General features: G+C 37.8%; 1 pseudogene; it reads right to left on the reverse strand.

Annotated features, from left to right (window-relative positions):
- Nucleotides 1-2,322: 2,322 nt before the first annotated feature.
- LOC114031648 overlaps nt 2,323-18,996 on the reverse strand; it is a 44,279-nt pseudogene continuing 27,605 nt past the window's right edge.

The raw sequence follows: 18,996 nt of genomic DNA on the forward strand, positions 1-18,996 counted from the left end.
GGACTATATTTTATCTAAACTCCCAGTATTTCTGTACTCAGCTGGCATTTAAGGTAGATATGTTTGTATTTTATTGTTTTAAAGCCACACTGGGAGTAAATTTGGTCCCAGGCTCTTTCTACCAATCATACTACTATATTCACATATCTACAAGGGGTGTATAACAAAGCGTTAACAATAAGTAGCATTAGGAAAATGGCTTTTTTCATTATAATGATAATATTTATTGTCCCTTTTGGCTCCACATAAGTGCTGAGGCTATTTTTTACCTGTGAGAATGCCATCTCCATTTTTTTTCAATGGCAATCAATAGATAGCTTTTCAAGAAAACATTCTATAAATTAAAACACATATGTATCCCATAATGTGTAACATTGGTTTAAATAAGCTGTGAGAAATCAGCATGAAGTAGAGGCAAGACTTTTTTAAAATGTAAATGTATAAAGATTCAGATTAAAATAACCTTTGTTGTACTTTGTGTACAATATCCCAGGCTACTTTACTTTTTCTCCTCTTAGTGAAGTAAGAAACATCTACCATCAAGGTTTATAATCTTTATGTACTTACTGGTACGGACAGAAAACAGAAGAGGACTTGGTGGCTATCACTTATGTTCTCAAATCATCTCTCCATCTTTAGCTGTATCTTTTTATAGGCATTACAAATGGACACCATTTCCAGATGTGCTGAACCAAACTGGGTCAAAGTAGAAACAATCGGGCCCTTCTACACAGTTGTGTGTCTCTTCTGTTAGTATCTATAAAAATCTACCTGTCTCTTTAAAGAGCTTAAGGGGTTTGGTAACTCCCTATTCTACTAACTACAACACCTCTTAACTTTGAAGTTTAATGTTTCATAAATTGAGCTATGTGAAGCAACTGATTAACAATGGAAGAATCTCAAAGATCAGCACATCAAGAAAGATGGAAGGCTATAAAAACTGTTTTAGAATATTGAAGAGAAAGAAAGCAGAAAAAATAACTACCACCTTTCCATACTGTTTCCCTTAGGACTACGGGTAGGAAGGGTTTTCTATTGGAATAGAATGCCAAGTTCCAAATTTTAAAATTCTCAGGAGAAAGCACCAAGAACCCCTCCCAGCACTGTAAAACAGTAATGGTATAATGGAAAGTGTTTTGAGTTAAGGGACCTGTATTCAGGCTTTGTCTCTTAGAATCTGTATAATCATGCACTTAAAACTATTGAGCCCAGTTGTAGAATGAATAGGATGGATGACATGCTCTTAAAAATCTAAATGAGGCTAATGTGAATAAAAGGCAGCATGGTCTATTGGACCAAGTCAAGAGGACTATAGAGTGATGGAGAAAATTGGCATTTTATTCTTCAATTTATGGAACACATCCAACATAACTCTTTGGGCAGCATAATTATATCTAAGAATATAATCTAGTCTTCATCATGATATGGTGAAGGTTCTTAATGACTCTACCCTTGGGGGAACAGTTCTAGAATATCCTAAGAGGCTGAAAAGTCTTCGAGCACAAGTGCCTGATGTCTAGGACCTCCCTAGTAGCTAAATTTGAAGAGGTTCTTTGCCAGGTAGACCATAAAATCTTAATTTTCTGGGCAAGACAACTTGAGCTACCTTGGGGTTGTGATCTGTTCCAGTGAAAGGAGAGCTCATACCTCCCCCAATGTCAAAGCACTGAAGGAATAACAACCAAGATGACTGAGGAAAAGTGAATTTTAAGAACTAATTTAATCCAGACTGGTTATTCCTTCAGTTCTTCAGATAAATGAGATATTTGGTAAACCCCTCCCGATGAAAAGGATTAAGAAGATATGATACGAGTTAATGATTCCCCCAATCTAGTAAGGAGGTATGTTTTCCACCTTAAAGACAACTCACAAAATATTAGCATACTGGAAAGGATCCTTAAAATTCATCTAATTCAGCCTTCCCATTTTACAAATGAAATCCAGTTTGCCTCAGATGATATGGCTAACAAGTGGCAGATGGCTGGAAAATTTGAACTCTAATAATTCGTTAGAGCTCCTGAGCTATTCATGGTTTGTTTGGTATTGGTACTGCTTTCACATTTAGAAAAAATGTTTGCATAAATGTAAGCATAAAAACCCCCACATGGTTCAAATATGTAAATAACCTCACTTGGATATACAGGACATTAAATCCTACAGAGCAGAAGCAATATAAGGGGTGTGTGTGTGTGACCACATTTAACATAAAACATAAGGTTATCAATGGAGCTGATGGTTTGTGTCAAGGAACTAACCAGGAATTCTCTGACAAAAGAAGTTCAGAGATTCTTAGAGCAAATGCAGCACAAACAAGGCATGGAGTTGAACCTCAGGTGCTTAATCTACTTGACCACACAATGATTATACAAGATAGCATCCAGCATTAGTATGAAGACAGCTAGGAGAATGGAGTTTCTTCATAGTTTTTGTATTCCTGCTTTCTACTTGGTGCTTCGTCACAGATCAAGTAAAAGATGTAACTGTTACATATTAAAGCACGAACAAGTCCTTTTCTCTAGTGAGAGGACATTAAATGACTTTAAAACTTCAGTTCTTGCTGGGTATCCCAGAGAGTATCTGCACTCTTCCTTAAAAGAGCCTTCTCCTCAGTATTCAGAGTTACCTTCAAAATATCTGAGATACCATCCTTTCCCAAAACACAAGGGACACTGAGGAAGACCTCTTCTTTTATTCCATATAAGCCCTGAAAAGGAAAAAGATTATTATTCTTTCTGCAAATTAGAACCTGGGATCTTTAATAATGAGGAAGTTGTTTGACATAAGCAGAAAATGGTCACTTTAAAATACTAACACTAGGGACTTTCAGCAAAGATAACAACATGAAAACTTCTAGCCAAGCCACACTCCTCTCAAGCCCCAGGCAAAGAGTATAAAAGGTGCCAGAAGAAGTAATCCAACAGAACCAATGAGGAAAAACCAATAAACCTCCAACTAATCCAGGATTAGAAAAGAAGACCACCAAAGTCCTGAGGAAACTGTGATCAGGAGTGCTTTGGGAAGGCTAAAGCTAGTGAGATAGCAGATATCTGGTCAGTGATAGAGCAAGAGACAAAGCAAACTTCCAGGTGACTACATGGAGATAGATGAGGTAAAGTGCCCCATATAACCCAGGCAGAGCCCTCCTGTAAGTCTGAATCCTGCAGGATTGCAGATCTCTTGTTGGGGTCTGACAGGGCTGCAACAGAAGAAGCAGCAAACTCCCAGCTGGTGACTTAAGTACAGATGGGTTAAGGCCAGCATCCATATTGACCCAACAGGATATGGATACAGAAACTAGGAAATAGGGCAGAAAAGAGGGCCTGGTCCAAGTCTCTGTCCCTAAGGAGAGGAGGGAGACTAGGGTGATCAGCCACCCCATTCAGAATTACAATAAAAGATGAATATCCAGATAAGAGAAAAGATAGATGGGGCAGCTTGGCTCTGGTCCTAAGTGTTGAACGGATGGAACAAAGCTTGACCCTGGCACAAAATCCCAACATAGAAACTAAGGCTGGAGTAAAAAGAAGAAAACTTCTAACACAGTGAAGAAATACATAGGTCAAGAAAAGCCCTAAAGGTAAAACCCTTTAGAAAAGAACAAGATAAGCATAAATACAGCCTTGGAAGAGGTAGGATTCCAAACATGGATAGAAGAAATGAAGCCTCTTACAAGGTAAATACACACACACACACACACACACATATTGTAGTGCTTTAAAAAAAAAAATCAGAAAATTCTTAGGAGGTGGAAAATAGTAGACTCCCTGAAAAACAGAATGGAACAACTAGAACTCAATGATATAGTGAGGCAATAAAAAGACTGAAAAATTAGAAAGGCATGTGAGATATCCATTATCAGGATCAATGACCTCAAAAACAGATAACAGGAGGAGAGAGAATTTAAGAATCACAGGACTCCCTGAAAACCATGACCAAGCAAAAAACATGATACAAGGATTTGTATGCAAAGAAATGGCAAAAGGAAATCATCCAGAATTATTAGAACCACAGGGCAAAACAAAAATGAAAAGAAAACTAGTCACCACATGGAACTCCGAAATGAAAATATCCAGAATGTCTTAAGCCAAAATCTAAAGCTTCTAAGGCAAAGAAAAAATACTGCAAATAGCCAGAAAAAAAAAATTCAAAATACCAGGGAATCACAAGATGACACAAGACCATGCTGGAACTATAATAAAGGAACAGAAATATTGGAATATGAAATAATAAGGTACAAAAAAAAATTTACAATCAGTTTTAAACTGTGAATAAAACTAAGGATGGGGGTGGGAGGAATGATGGACACTTTCCAAAATATAGGGCTTAATATTTCTCATAATAGAGATGTGCTAGAAGAGTATGTAAGCATGGGGCAACTAGGTGGTGGAGTGGATAGAGCACTGGCCCTGGATTCAGGAGGACCTGAGTTCAAATCCAGTCTCAGACACATAACACTAGGTGTGTGACCCTGAGCAAGTCACTTAAAAAAAAGTATATAAGCATGGAAGGTTAGGATAAAAGGAAACACCATCTTATGAACTTCATATCTGAACCAAGTAAAGAAGGGCTGAACACAAAGTTTGATGTACAAATATGTTAGATGTAACAGGAAAATAAGGACAGGCAGAAATGAGATTTAAGGAGGAGGGTAGAGTTAATAATTATAAATAAACTATATAAATAATAATAAAACCAATTTCAACTACAAAGGGCACATCATAAAATAGGAAGATTAAAATGAGAGGGGAAAAAAGTTTAAGAGTCAGCCATCTGGATCTGAAATGAGAATGAGAAAAGGAGAAAAATCAGATCACTCCAATTATAGATTATCAGTGTTGGTCCCATTCCCCTTCCTTCACCCTCTTCTGTGTCTTTGTAAAGAACTGAAGACCAAGGGTGAAGATGTGGAATATGGAAAGGAAAATAATAGACCTCTAATAGAAAAGAGGTCATTCAGGTATTCCCGATAAAAAGATCAGAACTGAATAGAAACTTTGAAATTAGAAGAGATGTCAAGAGAAATTTAGAAAGACAATTTCATTTCAGTAACTGGAAGGAGCTAAACAAAGACATAATAAGCATTTATAATAACACTTTCAAAGTTTGCAATGTGCTTTACAAATACCTCGTTTCTCACAAATAACTTGGAAGTAGGTTCCCGTTTCACAAATGGGGAAACTAATGCAGACAAGTTACATGACTGGCCCTGGGTCACATAGCTAGTGTCTGAGATGTGATTTGAACTCAGATTCAGCATCCTCCATCATGTCCTAATCATGGAACTTAGTGCTGGAGATACAAACTTGTTGTTTGAATTGTGTCCAACTCCTTGTGACCCCTTTCTGGAGCTTTTTTTTTTTTTTTTTTTTTTTTTGGTGAGGCAATTGGGGTTAAGTGACTTGCCCAGGGTCACACAGCCAGTAAGTTTCAAGTGTCGGAGGCCAGATTTGAACTCAGGTCCTCCTAACTCCAAGGCTGCAGCTCTACCACCTAGCTGCCCCTCTGGAGCTTTCTTTTTGCTGTGCCACCTAGCTGCCCACAGACCCACTATAGACCATGAAGAGGCAGCTAAGTTGCACAGTGGATAGTGCACCAGGCCTAAAGTGAGTAATACCCTAGTTCAAACCTGGACTCAGACATTTAGTAGCTGTGTGATCTTGAATGGCTAACCATTCCAGTATCTCTTGTCAAGAAAGCTCCAGAGGAGCAGCTAGGTGGTACAGTAGATAGAGCTCCAGCCTTGGAGTTCGGAAGACCTCAGACACCTGGCTGTGTGATCCTGGGCAAGTCACTTAACCCTGTTTGCCTCAGTTTCCTCATATGTAAAATGAACTGGAGAAGGAAATGGCAAACCACGCCATTATCTCTGCCAAAAATAAACATCAAATGGTATCATAGTCGGACACAACTGAAACAATTGATCAACAACCAGCACTCTATCTGTGCCACTGTGCCACCTAGCTGACTTCAATGCTTACATGCTAATAAGAGAAAAACCTAAGTGTCTATTTACAAATACTACTGTCTTTAGAGTCACTGAAGTAGTTAAGAAACATGCAAGCAGCTGTGGTACAAATCAAGACTATAAAAACATGGAGGAAAAAGTGGTAATGGGCAATTCATGAGCCTCACTCTTACACAAAGGAATATTTATCACACAAATATACATACACATGTACATGCATGCACCAAGGTTGGTCGAAATACCTTAAAATCAAAGATTCAAAGAGAAAAGGGGAAACAATGGTTTAAGAAGGCAGAAAAAACATGGGGAAGTTACAAGCAAAACAAACTTCAACTTTGGAAGATAGGTTGTGATTAAAAAGAGAAAAAAAGTACAAAAACCAGAGATCAGAGTCAGGGTTTTGTGAAAAGAGGAATGGCAGAAGAATATAGGAGATCACTCCAATTATACATTGCTAATATCCTTTTACTTTTATCCACCACCTTCTTTGCAAACACAGGAAGTGGGGGTGAAGGGGGAAAAAAGTATTAGAGCACATGGAGGGAGAAACCCTGTTCAGTTAACAACGTAAGTAAATGAGATGAGAATATAGAATGCAATATGCTGTTGACAAGAGAGGCAATACAGTACACTGATTAGAGAATGGAACTCAGAACAGGAGACCAAAGTTATATGACCCTGGACAAGTCATCCCAAATCAGCACTCCAAACAACGCTAGAAGAAAGACAAGTAGTAGAGAAGGTACCAATCTACACTGATAGAGGGCGTTTCTTTATCCAGAGTTCCTTCAACCAATGAAATCACATTTCACCTCCCTACCCCTTCCAAGTAACACCCTTGATGTATAAAAATTCAATGAGTTAAACTGAGAGACTAGGACAAAACTTAGGCTTCAAGCACATTAAAAGTAGGGAGAACAAAAAGCATCTCAAGGCAACAGTAAAAATAAATAATAGTTAAAGGAGACATAAGCAGTGCTATCAAATACTATGCATATCTCTTTGACCCAGCAAGACTACTACAGGTCTCTTTGCCCCAAAAGAGATCAAAGGAAAAGTTCCCATATGTACAAAAATTTAGCAACTGTTTTGTGGTGGGAAAGAATTGGAAATTGAGGGGATGCCCACTGAATGAGGAATTATCTGAACAAGTTATGATTATGATAGAATGCTATTATGCTATGAAAAATGATGAAGGTGGAATGGTTTCAGAAAAACCTCGGAAGACATATCATCTGATGCAAAGTAAACTCAGCAGAACCAGGAGACCAATGTACACAGAGCAATATTATAATGATCAACTGTGAAAGGATTAACTACTCTAATTCATACAATGATCCCTGACAGCACTCTTGGTGAAAAATGCTGTCCACCTCCACAGAGAACTGATGAACTCGAGTACCGATTGAAGCATATTTTCTATCATTTTCTTGATTTTTCTTGGTTTCTGTTTATTTTTTTGCAACAAAGCTAAGGTGGAAATATATCTTACATGACTATATATGTGATGGGTATCATATTTTTTGCCTTCTCAAAAGGGGGAGAGGGGGTAAAGGAAGAGAGAAAATTCGTAACTAAAATTTTTTTTAAAAAAGGACTAAGCAAGGAAATGTTATATGCTTAAAAGCACTACAGATAATAAAACAGTATCAATACTTACACACATACCCCCCAAAAAAGTATAGTGCTTAAGTACTCAGAGGAAAAGTTAACCTAATTAGAGGAAAAATAGACAGCAACATTATAATTATTGGCCCAACATGCCCTTTTACAACTAGACAAACCTAACAAGAAAGATAAAAGAAGAAAAGTTAAGGACCTGGGCAACATTTTAGTAAAGTTAGATATGATAAATGTCTGCCAACTACAGAGAAGAGAAAGGAAAATACATGTTACTCAGCTGACCATGGCACCTGTACAAAAAACTGACCATATCATAGAGCAAAAGAAAATATATTTAAACCTATTCTTTACTAATCATAACACATTATGTGATTATGAGCATTTGAATAAAAAATTTCATTTAAAAAGCAATTAATCTTTAAAGACTGATGGATAAAAGGAGAAATTATTTTAAAAATGGATAATTTCATTAAAAAAAATCAACACTCAAATTTGAGGGAACAAGGCAAAGAAGTCCTTAGGACACACAGGAAAGAAAGATCGGATATACGGGACATGCAAATTTAAAATATGACAAAAGAAATAATTTTTTAAAATTAAAACCAAAAATAGAAATTTAGGAAATCAGTTGTTTTAAAAAATTTAATTAGTTGAAAAAACTACTAAAAATACATAAAAATGACTGGGGAAAGAGGCCCAGAACTAAGATGGTGGAGTAGAGAAAGCACTACAGCTGAGTTTTCCAACATTCCCCTCCAAAAAACTTTAACACCTCAAAACAAATTCTGGAGTGGTAGAGCCAACAAAAGATTTTTCATTCTTTTAGATTTCTCATAAAGTCACTGGCTTCCAATTCCTCTATTCTAATTATTTTCTTCAGTGAGCTTTTGGACTTCCTTTTCCATTTGGCCAATTTTGTTTTTAAGGCATTCTTTTCCTCATTGGCTTTTTGGACCTCTTGCCATTTGGGTTAGGCTATTTTTTAAGGTGTTATTCAGTATTTTTTAGGTCTCCTGTTTCAAATAATAAGGTGTTATTCAGTATTGTTTAGGTCTCTTCTCTGTTTCAAATTAAAAAAAAAAAAAACACCTGAAACAGAAAGATACAAGAGTTAAAAATAAAAAAATACAGCAGAATCTGTTATGGTCCAGCTGAAGTAAAAGAAAAAAAAGGGATGGGTAGCAATCATGGTCTCAAACAAAGCAAAAATAGGCCTAATTACAGTTTTTAGATGAAGAAATTAAAGCTATCTATAGTCCTTTGAAAAAATGCTCTAGGGCAGCTAGGTGGCGCAGTGAGGGGCAGCTAGGTGGCACAGTGGATAGAGCACCGGCCTTGAAGGCAGGAGGACCTGAGTTCAAATCCGGCCTCTGACCAAACACTTCACACTTACTAGGTGTGTGACCCTGGGCAAGTTACTTAACCCTAATTGCCTGAGGAAAAAAAAAAAAGAAAAGAAAAAATGCTCTAAATCACTATTGATTAGAGAAATGCAAATCAAAACAACTCTGAGGTACCACATCACACCTATCAGATTGGCTAACACGACAAAACAAGAAAATGATAAATGTTGGAGAGGATGTGGGAAAATTGGAACACTAATACATTGTTGCTGGAATTGTGAACTTATCTAACCATTTTGGAGAGCAATTTGGAACTATGCCCAAAGGGCTATAAAAATGTACATACCCTTTGACCCAGCAATAGCACTTCTAGGGCTGTATCTCAAAGAGATCATAAAAATGGGAAAAGGACCCACACATACATGTGCATTATAGCAGCTCTTTTTGTGGTGGCAAAGAATGGGAAATTGAGGGGATGCCCATCAACTGGGGAATGGCTGAACAAGTTGTGGTATATGAATGTAATTACGGAGATGAAAAGAATTTTAGAAAACTTAAGATATAATAGACTTCTGGAGAAAACCAAATGGGAATAGAAAGGAGTATAGCTTTTTCTCAACTGTATATGGCACATTCACAAAAAATGACTATATTAGGGCATAATAATCTCAAATGCAGAAAATCAGAAAAATTAAATGCATCCCTTTCAGATCATAATGTAATAAATATTACATTCAATAAATAAAGGGTTATGGAAGCACAGATTAAAAGTTAACTAGAAACTAAATAATATAATCCTAAACAATGAGTGGATCAAAGAACAGATCATAGAAACAATAATTTTGTTAAAGAGAATGACAACATACCAAAATTTGTGGGATGAAAGGAAAGCGATACTTAGGCATACATCAATAAAAGAAAGATTAGGTCAATGAATTAGTTATGCAACTAGAAAAAACTGGGGAAAAAAGTTTTAAATCCCCAATTAAACACCAAAATAGAAATCGTGAAAAATCAAAGGAGAGATTAATAAAACTGAACATAAAAAAATACTGAATTAAAAAATAAAGCTAAGAGCTGGTTGTATAAAAACAGCCATAAACCACTGGATAATTTGAATTATTAAAAAAAAAACCAGTATAAAATACAAAAAGCAAGTGAATGCAATTCCAATGAAGATGAAATCAAAGCAATTATTAGGAGTTATTTTGCCCAATTATATGCGAATAAAACTGACAAGCTAAGTGAAAAGGTTGAATATTTACAAATATATATTACCCAGATTGACAGAAGATGAAATAGAACACTTAAATAACCTATCTTAGGAAAAAGGAACTGAACAAGCCATAAATGAACTCCCTAAGGAAAAAAAATCCCCAGAACCAGATGAATTTACAAATGAACTTTACCTAATATTTAAAAAACAATTAATCCCAATACTAGATAAACCAACAGAAAAAATAAGTGAAGTCCTAACAAATTAGGTACCAGATTATGTTTTGGTACCTAAACAAAGGTGACTAAAAGCAAAGAAAGAAAATTATAAGGTCAATTTCTCTAATGAATATGAATGCAAAAATTTTAAATGAAATACTATCAAGATTACAGCAATATATTAGAAAGATATGACCAGGCAACCTTTATACCAAGAATGCAGGACTGATTCAATATTAGGGAAACTAGCAGCATAACTGACCCTATCAACAACAATAGTGAAAATCATATGGTTATATTAATAGATGAAGAATAAAAGTTTTGACAAAATGTAACACCTATTCCTTTTAAATATATGAGAAATCAGAGGAATAAATGGAACCTTTCTTTTTTTTATTAATTTATTTTGATTTATCAACAACCACTTCCATAAGCTTTTGAGTTTTAAATTTTTCTCTCCCTCCCTCCCCAAGACAGTACGCAATCTGATATAGGCTATACATATACATTCCTATTAAACATATTTTCAGATTAGTGATGTTGTAAGTAAAAATTAGAACCAATAGGAGGAACCACCAGAAAGAGGAAACAAAACTCAACAGAAGAGAAAAAAAAATAGCAAATAGTATGCTTCGATCTGCATTCAAACTCCATAGTTCTTTCTTTGGATGTGGATAGCATTTTCCATCATGAGGCCTTTGGAGATGTTTTAGATCCTTGTATTGCTGGGAAGGGTTACGTTTATCATTATTAGTCACCACACAACATGGCTGTTATTGTGCACAACGTATTCCTGGTTCTGCTCACTTCACTCAGCATCAGGCCATACAAGTCTTTCCAGGTTTTTCTGAAGTCAGCCTGTTCACCATTTCTTATAGCACAATAGTATTCCATCACATTCATATACCACAACTTGCTCAGCCATTCCCCAATTGATGGACATCCTCTCAATTTCCAATTCTTTGCCACCACAAAAAGAGCTGCTATAAATAGTTTTGTACATGTGGGTCCTTTTCCCATTTGTATGATCTCTTTGGGATATAGAAGTGCTATTGCTGAAATGCTGAAATTGGGGCAGCTAGGTGGTGCAGTGGATAGAGCACCGGCCCTGAAGTCAGGAGGACCTGAGTTCAAATCTGGCCTCAGACCAAACACTTGACTCTTACTAGCTGTGTGACCCTGGGTAAGTCACTTAACCCCAATTGCTTAAAAAATTTAAAAAAATTAAAAAAAAATGAAATGCGAAATTGCTGAAATGGAACCTTTCTTAAAATGATAAGCACTATCTATCAAAAACCAAGAGCAAGCATTATCTGTGATGACAGAAGTCTTTCTAATAAGACCAGGGTTGTGAAGCAAGGATGCTCATTATCATCACTATTATTCAACATTGTATTAGAAATGCTAGCTCTAGCAATAAAAGAAAAAGAAATTGAAGGAATTAGAATAGACAATAAGGAAACAAAACCATCACTCTTTGCAAACAATATGATAGTATTCTTAAAGAACCCTAAAGAATCAACTAAAAACTAGATGAAACAATTCACAACTTTAGCAAAGTTTTGGGATATAAAATAAACCCACATAAATCATCAGGATTCCTATATATATTACCAACAAAACTCAGCAGGAAGAGACAGATAGAGAAATTCTTTTTAAAATAATTGTGGAAAACAAAATACTTGGGAATCTATCTGCCAAGAGAAACCCAGTAACTGTGAATACAATTGTAAAACACTTTTCACACAAATAAAGATCGATCCAAACAACTATAAAAATATTAGTTGCACATGGGTAGGCTGGAGCCAATATAATAAAAATGATAATTCTACTTAATTTATATATTCAGTTCCACATCAGTCAAACTACCAAAGTATTTTACAGAGCTGAAAAGATGATAACAAAATTTATCTGGAAGAACAAAAGGCCAAGAGTATTAATGGAATCAATGAAAAAAATGTGAAGGAAGGTGGCTTAGAAGTACCAGATTTCAAACTATTTTACAAAGCAGTAATCATCAAAACAATTTCAGGGTGCTGGGTCAGTGGAATATGTTAGACACATAACACAGAGTAATAAATGACCACAGTAATCTAGTGTTTTATAAGCTTTTGGGACAAGAACTCACCATTTGACAAAAATTACAGGGAAAACTAGAAAGCAACTTGGCAGAAACTAGGCATAGACCAGTACCTCACGCTATATACCAAAATAAAGTCAAAATGGGTAAATAATTTAGACATAAAGGGTGCTATCAAAAGTAAATTAAGAGGGGCAGAGCCGAGATAGCGGAGTAAAAGCAGGCACTCGCTTGAGCTCTCCCCCAAACCCCTGCAAATACGTGTAAAAAAATTACTCTAAATGAATTCTAGAGCAGCAGAACCCAAAAAAACACAGAGTCAAACAAATTTCCAGCCCAAGACCACCTGGATGGTCGATGGGAAATGCGTCAGACTGGGAGAGGAGCACAGTTCAGCATGAGCTGTGCCAGCAAAGACTGGGGCCCAGCAAACCCAGAGTAGGCCTCAGGAGACAATCAAGGGGAGCTGTAGCAGTTTCCAGACTTATCAATCCACAAATGCCAAAGGCAATTTAGAAGGTCAGTGGGAAAAGTCTGTTGGACCTGGGTGAGAGAGGAGCACGATTAATCCCTAGGCCTAGGGCAGCCCTGGGGCGGTGGCCACAGCATCAGCAGCTGCTTCTGAAGTTCTCAGCCAACAGACGGGGATCAGGGGGCTGATCAAAGAGGGATTGCAGGGACCTCTTTGCTGGCACTGAGGCAGGATTCTCTTACTTTGCCCATGCTTGGATCTGGGTCACAGTCCTGGGGCAAGGAAGAGTACTGGCATAGCAGGACTTGTGACATCAGGGAAGAGAGAACCTTCCTCTCATTTCCAGGGCAGAAAAGAGTGTTTGTGGTCACTCACAGACCAGAGCATAGGCCAGGAGAGGAGTAAACACCTCTCCTCAGAACATACCACCTTGGAAGAACTGAAAACTTACAGGTCCCTAGAAGTATCTCTGAAAACAGCTGCACAAAACCCCTGAAGCTTGGGACAGTATACCCTCCACACTGGAAGTAGAGCCCTCCCTTAACAAAGAGTTTAAAACTCAAGCAGTTGGCTGGGAAGATGAGTAAACAGAGGGGAAAAAAATCAGACTACAGAATCTTACTTTGGTGACAAGGAAGATCAAAACATACAACCAAAGGAAGATAAAGTCAAAGCTTCTACATTCAAAGTTCCCAAGAAAAACATGAATTGGTCTCAGGCCATGGAAGAGCTCAAAAAGGATTTTGAAAATCAAGTAAGAGAAGCAGAGGAAAAATTAGGAAGAGAAATGAGAGTGATGCAAGAAAATCATGAAAAACAAGTCAACAGCTTGCTAAAGGAGACCCAAAAAATACTGAAGAAAATAACACCTTGAAAAATAGCCTAGGGGCAGCTAGGTGGAGCAGTGGATAGAGCACCGGCCCTGAAGCCAGGAGGACCTGAGTTCAAATCCCGCGTCAGACCAAACACTTGACACTTACTAGCTGTGTGACCCTGGGCAAGTCACTTAACCCCAACTGCCTCACTAAAAAAAAGAAAGAAAGAAAGAAAAATAGCCTAACCCAAATGGCAAAAGAGGTCCAAAAAGCCAATGAGGAGAAGAATGTCTTAAAAAGCAAAATTGACCAAATGGAAAAGGAGGTCCAACAGCTCATTGAGGAAAATAATTCCTTAAAAATTAGAATGGAGCAAATGGAAGCTAATGACTCTATGAGAAATCAAGAAATTATAAAACAAAACCAAAAGAATGAAAAAATAGAAGACAAAGTGAATTATCTCACTGGAAAAACAACTGACCTGGGAAATATGATCCAGGAGAGATAACTTAAAAATTATTGGACTACCAGAAAGCCATGATCAAGAAAAGAGCCTAGACAGACTTCCATTTCTGGGAGCCAAGATGGCAGAATAAGAAGTCAGTCGCTCTTACCATCCCTTATTAACCTCTAAAAGCCCAGAAAATATTGCCCCAGGAAAAACCCTGGAATAGCTGAACCAGAAGAAAGATGGGGTGCAGCAGTTCAGTGGCCCAGGTAGTTTGAGGGATTAATAGGAAAGGCTCCTCCTGCCCTGGAGGAAAGGGGGCAATACTCAACGGGAGGCGTCCCAGCAAGCTAGCGAAAAGCCCCGCCTCAGCACACCAGGAGAAGATCCTGAAACTCAGGTGGTAAACAGGCAAACAACAACACTTGGACCCCCCGAGTGCCTCAGTGAGGGCAGGGGAATCGGTGGAAACCAGGTTGGAAAACCACCAGGTGCCTCGGCATTCTGCAGCAACGGGCTTTCCCAATGCCTCAGCAAAACTAAAGGAAGCAGCGCTCCAAGGGGTCCCAGGTGGATAAAAATCCTGCAACATCCAACTGAAAGGAGCTGAAGAAAGCAAAAGGAAGGAGCAGGAAATCTCCAGGAGCCACTCCACCCAATCCTACCTCTAGAGTTCCTGTGTTGCTGATTCCAGCCCAATACCAGGTAAGCTGCCAGAACCTTACAGCCTCCCAACTGCCAGCACTGGAGGCCCCAGCACACAAAGCCAGTGACCAAGCCCTAGGATCCCAACACAAGAAGCTTGGGTCAGTGCCCTCTGCTCCCCAGCAGGTGAGCTCAGTCTCTTTAAAGGTCAGGAAATAAGCAAATACCATGAGCAAAAAGAAATGTATGATAGATTCTTACTATGGGAAGAGTGAAGATCAAGGCAAAAATTCTGAAGAGGACAACACTGTCAACAAACCCACATCTGGAACCTCAAAAGGGAATATGAACTGATCTGAAGCTCAAAAAGCCTTCTTGGAAGAGCTCAAGAAGGATTTTAAAAGTCAAATGAGAGAGGTAGAAGAAAAAATGGGAAAAGAAATGAGAGGTATGCAAGAGAGAGTCAATAGCTTGGAAAAGGAAGGACAAAATTAACTGTAGAAAACAAGTCCTTAAAAAATACAATTGAGGGGCAGCTAGGTAAAGCAGTGGATAGAGCACTGGCCCTGAAGTCAGATGGACCTGAGTTCAAATACTGCCTCAGACCAAACCCTTGACACTTACTAGCTGTGTGACCCTGGGCAAGTCACTTAACTGCAATTGCCTTTAAAAAAAAAAAAAGAAGAAGAAAAGAAAAAAAAGTTTAAAAAAAAAAATACAATTGGCCAACTGGGAAAAAAGTACACTGAAGAAAACAAATCCCTAAAAAATACAATTGGCCAAATGGGGAAGGAGGTACAAAATCCAATAGAAAAAAACAATTTGTTAAGAATTAGAATTGGGCAAATGGAAGCTAATGACTCTATGAGAGAGCAAGAATCAGTCAAACAGAAAACAAAAGGATGAAAAAATAGATGAAAACATAAAATACTTCATTGATAAAACAACTGACCTGGAAAATCCATCCAGGAGAGACAATTTAAAAATTATTGTCTTCCTGAAAATCATGATGAAAAAAAGAGCCTGGACAGTATCTTTCAGGAAATCATAAAGGAAAACTGTCCTGAGGTCCCAGAACCTGAGGGTAAAATAGCCATAGAAAGAATCCACTAGGGGCAGCTAGGTGGCGCAGTGGATAGAGCACTGGCCCTGAAGTCAGGAGTACCTGAGTTCAAATCCGGCCTCAGACCAAACATTTGACACTTACTAGCTGTGTGACCCTGGGCAAGTCACTTAACCCCAACTGCCTAAAAAACAAAAACAAAAAAAAGAAAGAAAGAATCCACTGATCACCTCCTGAAAGAGATCCCAAATTGAAAACACCAAGAAATATAGTAGCATACTAGGTCAAAGAGAAAATGCTGCAAGCAACCAGAAAGAAACAATTTAAATATTATGGAACCACAGTCAGGATTACACAGGACCTTGCAGCTTCTATATTAAAAGACCAAAGGGCGTGGAATATCACATTCTGTAAGGCAAAGGAGTTTGGATTACAACCAAGGATCAACTACCCAGCGAAAACGAGCATAATCTTTCAAGGGAGGAGATGGATATTCAACGAAATAGGGGACTTGCAAACCTTCCTGATAAAAAGACCAGAGCTCAACAGAAAATGTGATCTTCAAATACAAGACTCAAGAGAGACATGAAAAGGTAAACAGGACAGAAAGAAACAACATGTTATTAATAAGGGCAAACTGTTTACATCCCTACAAGGGAAGATGACACTTGTAACTCTTGAGAACTATATTGTTATCACACCACTTTAAAGGAAGGCTTTGCTTTGATATGGGCTGTTTTTGGAAAGTGATGTTGAGGAAAAGTCAAGGATCAAAGTAGGGCCAGGCCCTATCTGGGGTCTGTGGGACAAGCATCAGAGACACTGGGAGAAGGCTGAGCCAGGCTGTGCTGGCTTTGCCTGTTTCCTTTGTCAAGGAGACTGACCCAAAAGAAACCATGAGATATGGAGAGCCTTCAGCTATGCTTGGAGAATGCAAGTCTTTTGGTAGATGGGCTAAATAAAACTAAAAGCTAATATTTACGTGGAGCTTACTGTGTTCCAGGCACTATTAAGTACTTTACATTGACTAGCTCATCTGGTCCTCACACCAACCTTGGGAAGCAGGTGCTATTATAGACCCTATTTTATAAATGTGGAAACTAGCGTGATGTGACTTGCCCAGGGTCACACAACAAGCAGGTGCCTGAACTTGAATTTGAACTCAGGTCTTCCTGATTCCACACCCAGAACTCTACTCACTGCATAGAGAAACTCTCAGGGTCTTTCCCTCCCAGACTGATTCTTTTGTGAAGGCAAACTAGGCCATCTTTTGCCTCAATTCTTACCTAGCCTTTAATTACTGAATGGGTGTTGCCTCAGATAAACAGACTAGGGAAAGACCTTAGCTTAAAAAGGGGAAGGTCTGCCACTGCATCCCGATCCAGCTGTCCTGACCTATGTCTTGCCATGTGAATCTAGAGGAGAGTGAGGTTGATGACTTTGCACAGCTCTGCCTCACTTAAAGCCAATTCACTTGCAAGTCAAGATATTGCCCTCCTGATGTCATTGGTCAAAAGGTAGTCAGATTTACAAAATACATTATGTTAAATGTGTTTTATATCATAACCTCATAATTTTACCATGGACTTTTATTTTCAACAAGATGAGAGGGGAATAATTGAAAATGTCTTCTCACTTCTGACATCCTTTTCTGATGTGTGACTATCTGGTAGAAATTATAAAATACAAGAGTTTACTGACCTCTGAAGTGATAAACACGTATTTATTTCTTTATTATTTCCCTAGGTCAGAGAAAATGCTTTTCTAAAAATCGCAGGGTTTTCTTTTAATCTGTTAAAAGATTTATCCCCGTTACATAAAATGCTTGCTGATGGTTTGTGATAGATGCTATCTATCATTTTAGGGAAGACTCCATTTGTTCCTGTGCTCTCTAGTGTTATTTAATGGGAATGGCTGTTGTATTTTGTCAAATGCTTTTTCTGCATCTATTGAGATAAACATGATTAGGTCTGTTAATCCAAAGAGATCACAAAAACAGGAAAAGGACCCATATGTACAAAAAATATTTATAGCAGCTCTTTTTGTGGCGGCAAAGAATTAGAAATTGAGGGGATGTCCATCAATTGGGGAATGGCTGAACAAGCTGTGGTATATGAATGTAATGGAATACTACTGTTCCATAAGAAATGATGAACAGGCAGACTTCAGAAAAACCTGGAAAGACGTGTAAGAACTGATGCTGACTAAGATGAGCAGAACCAGAACATTGTACACAGTAACAGCCACACCGTGCGATGACTAACTGTGATAGACTTAGCCCTTCTCCGTAATGCAAGAATCTAAGACATCTCCAAAAGACTCATGATGGAAAATGGTATCCACATTCAGAGAAAGAACTATGGAGTCTGAAAGAAGATAGAAGTATACTATTTGCTCTCCTTTTCCTTTGTTGTTTTGTTTTATTGCATCCTTCTCATGGTTCCTCCCATTAGTTCTAATTGTTCTTTACATCACTACTAATGGGAAAATATGCTTAAATGAATGTATAAGCAGAGCCTATATCAGACTGCACACTGTCTTGGGGTCAGGGTAGAGAAAAGGAGGGAGAGCAAATTTAAAACTGAAAATCTTATGGGGGCAGCTAGGTGGCACAGTGGATAGAGGACTGGCACTGGACTCAAGAGGACCTGAGCTCAAATCCAGCCTCAGACACGTAACACTCATTAGCTGTATGACTCTGAGCAAGTTACTTAACCCCAACTGCCTCACGAAAAAAAAAAAAATCTTATGGAAGTGAATGCTGAAAACTAAAAATAAATTAATTAATTATTAAAAAAAAAAAAGATTTATCCCAAAAAAACAGAAACCTATGGTTCCTTTGCTGCATTTTAGTGATTCTTAGAAATAAAACTCCTCCGCTCCCCCCCAAAAAAAATTTACTGTAGATATTACAAAATATCTAAGATTCTACCTGCCAAAACAAACCCAGGAACTATATGAACATAATTACAAAACACTTTTCACACAAATAAAGTCAGATCTAAATAAATGGAAACATATCAGTTGCTCATGGGTAGGCCAAGCTAATGTAATAAAAATAAAATTCTACCTAAGTTAATTTACTTATTCAGTGCCATACCAATCAAA

This window comes from Vombatus ursinus, unplaced genomic scaffold (genome assembly GCF_900497805.2).
Source record: "Vombatus ursinus unplaced genomic scaffold, bare-nosed wombat genome assembly UNPS02015202.1, whole genome shotgun sequence".
In the NCBI taxonomy this organism is placed as follows: Eukaryota; Metazoa; Chordata; class Mammalia; order Diprotodontia; family Vombatidae; genus Vombatus; species Vombatus ursinus.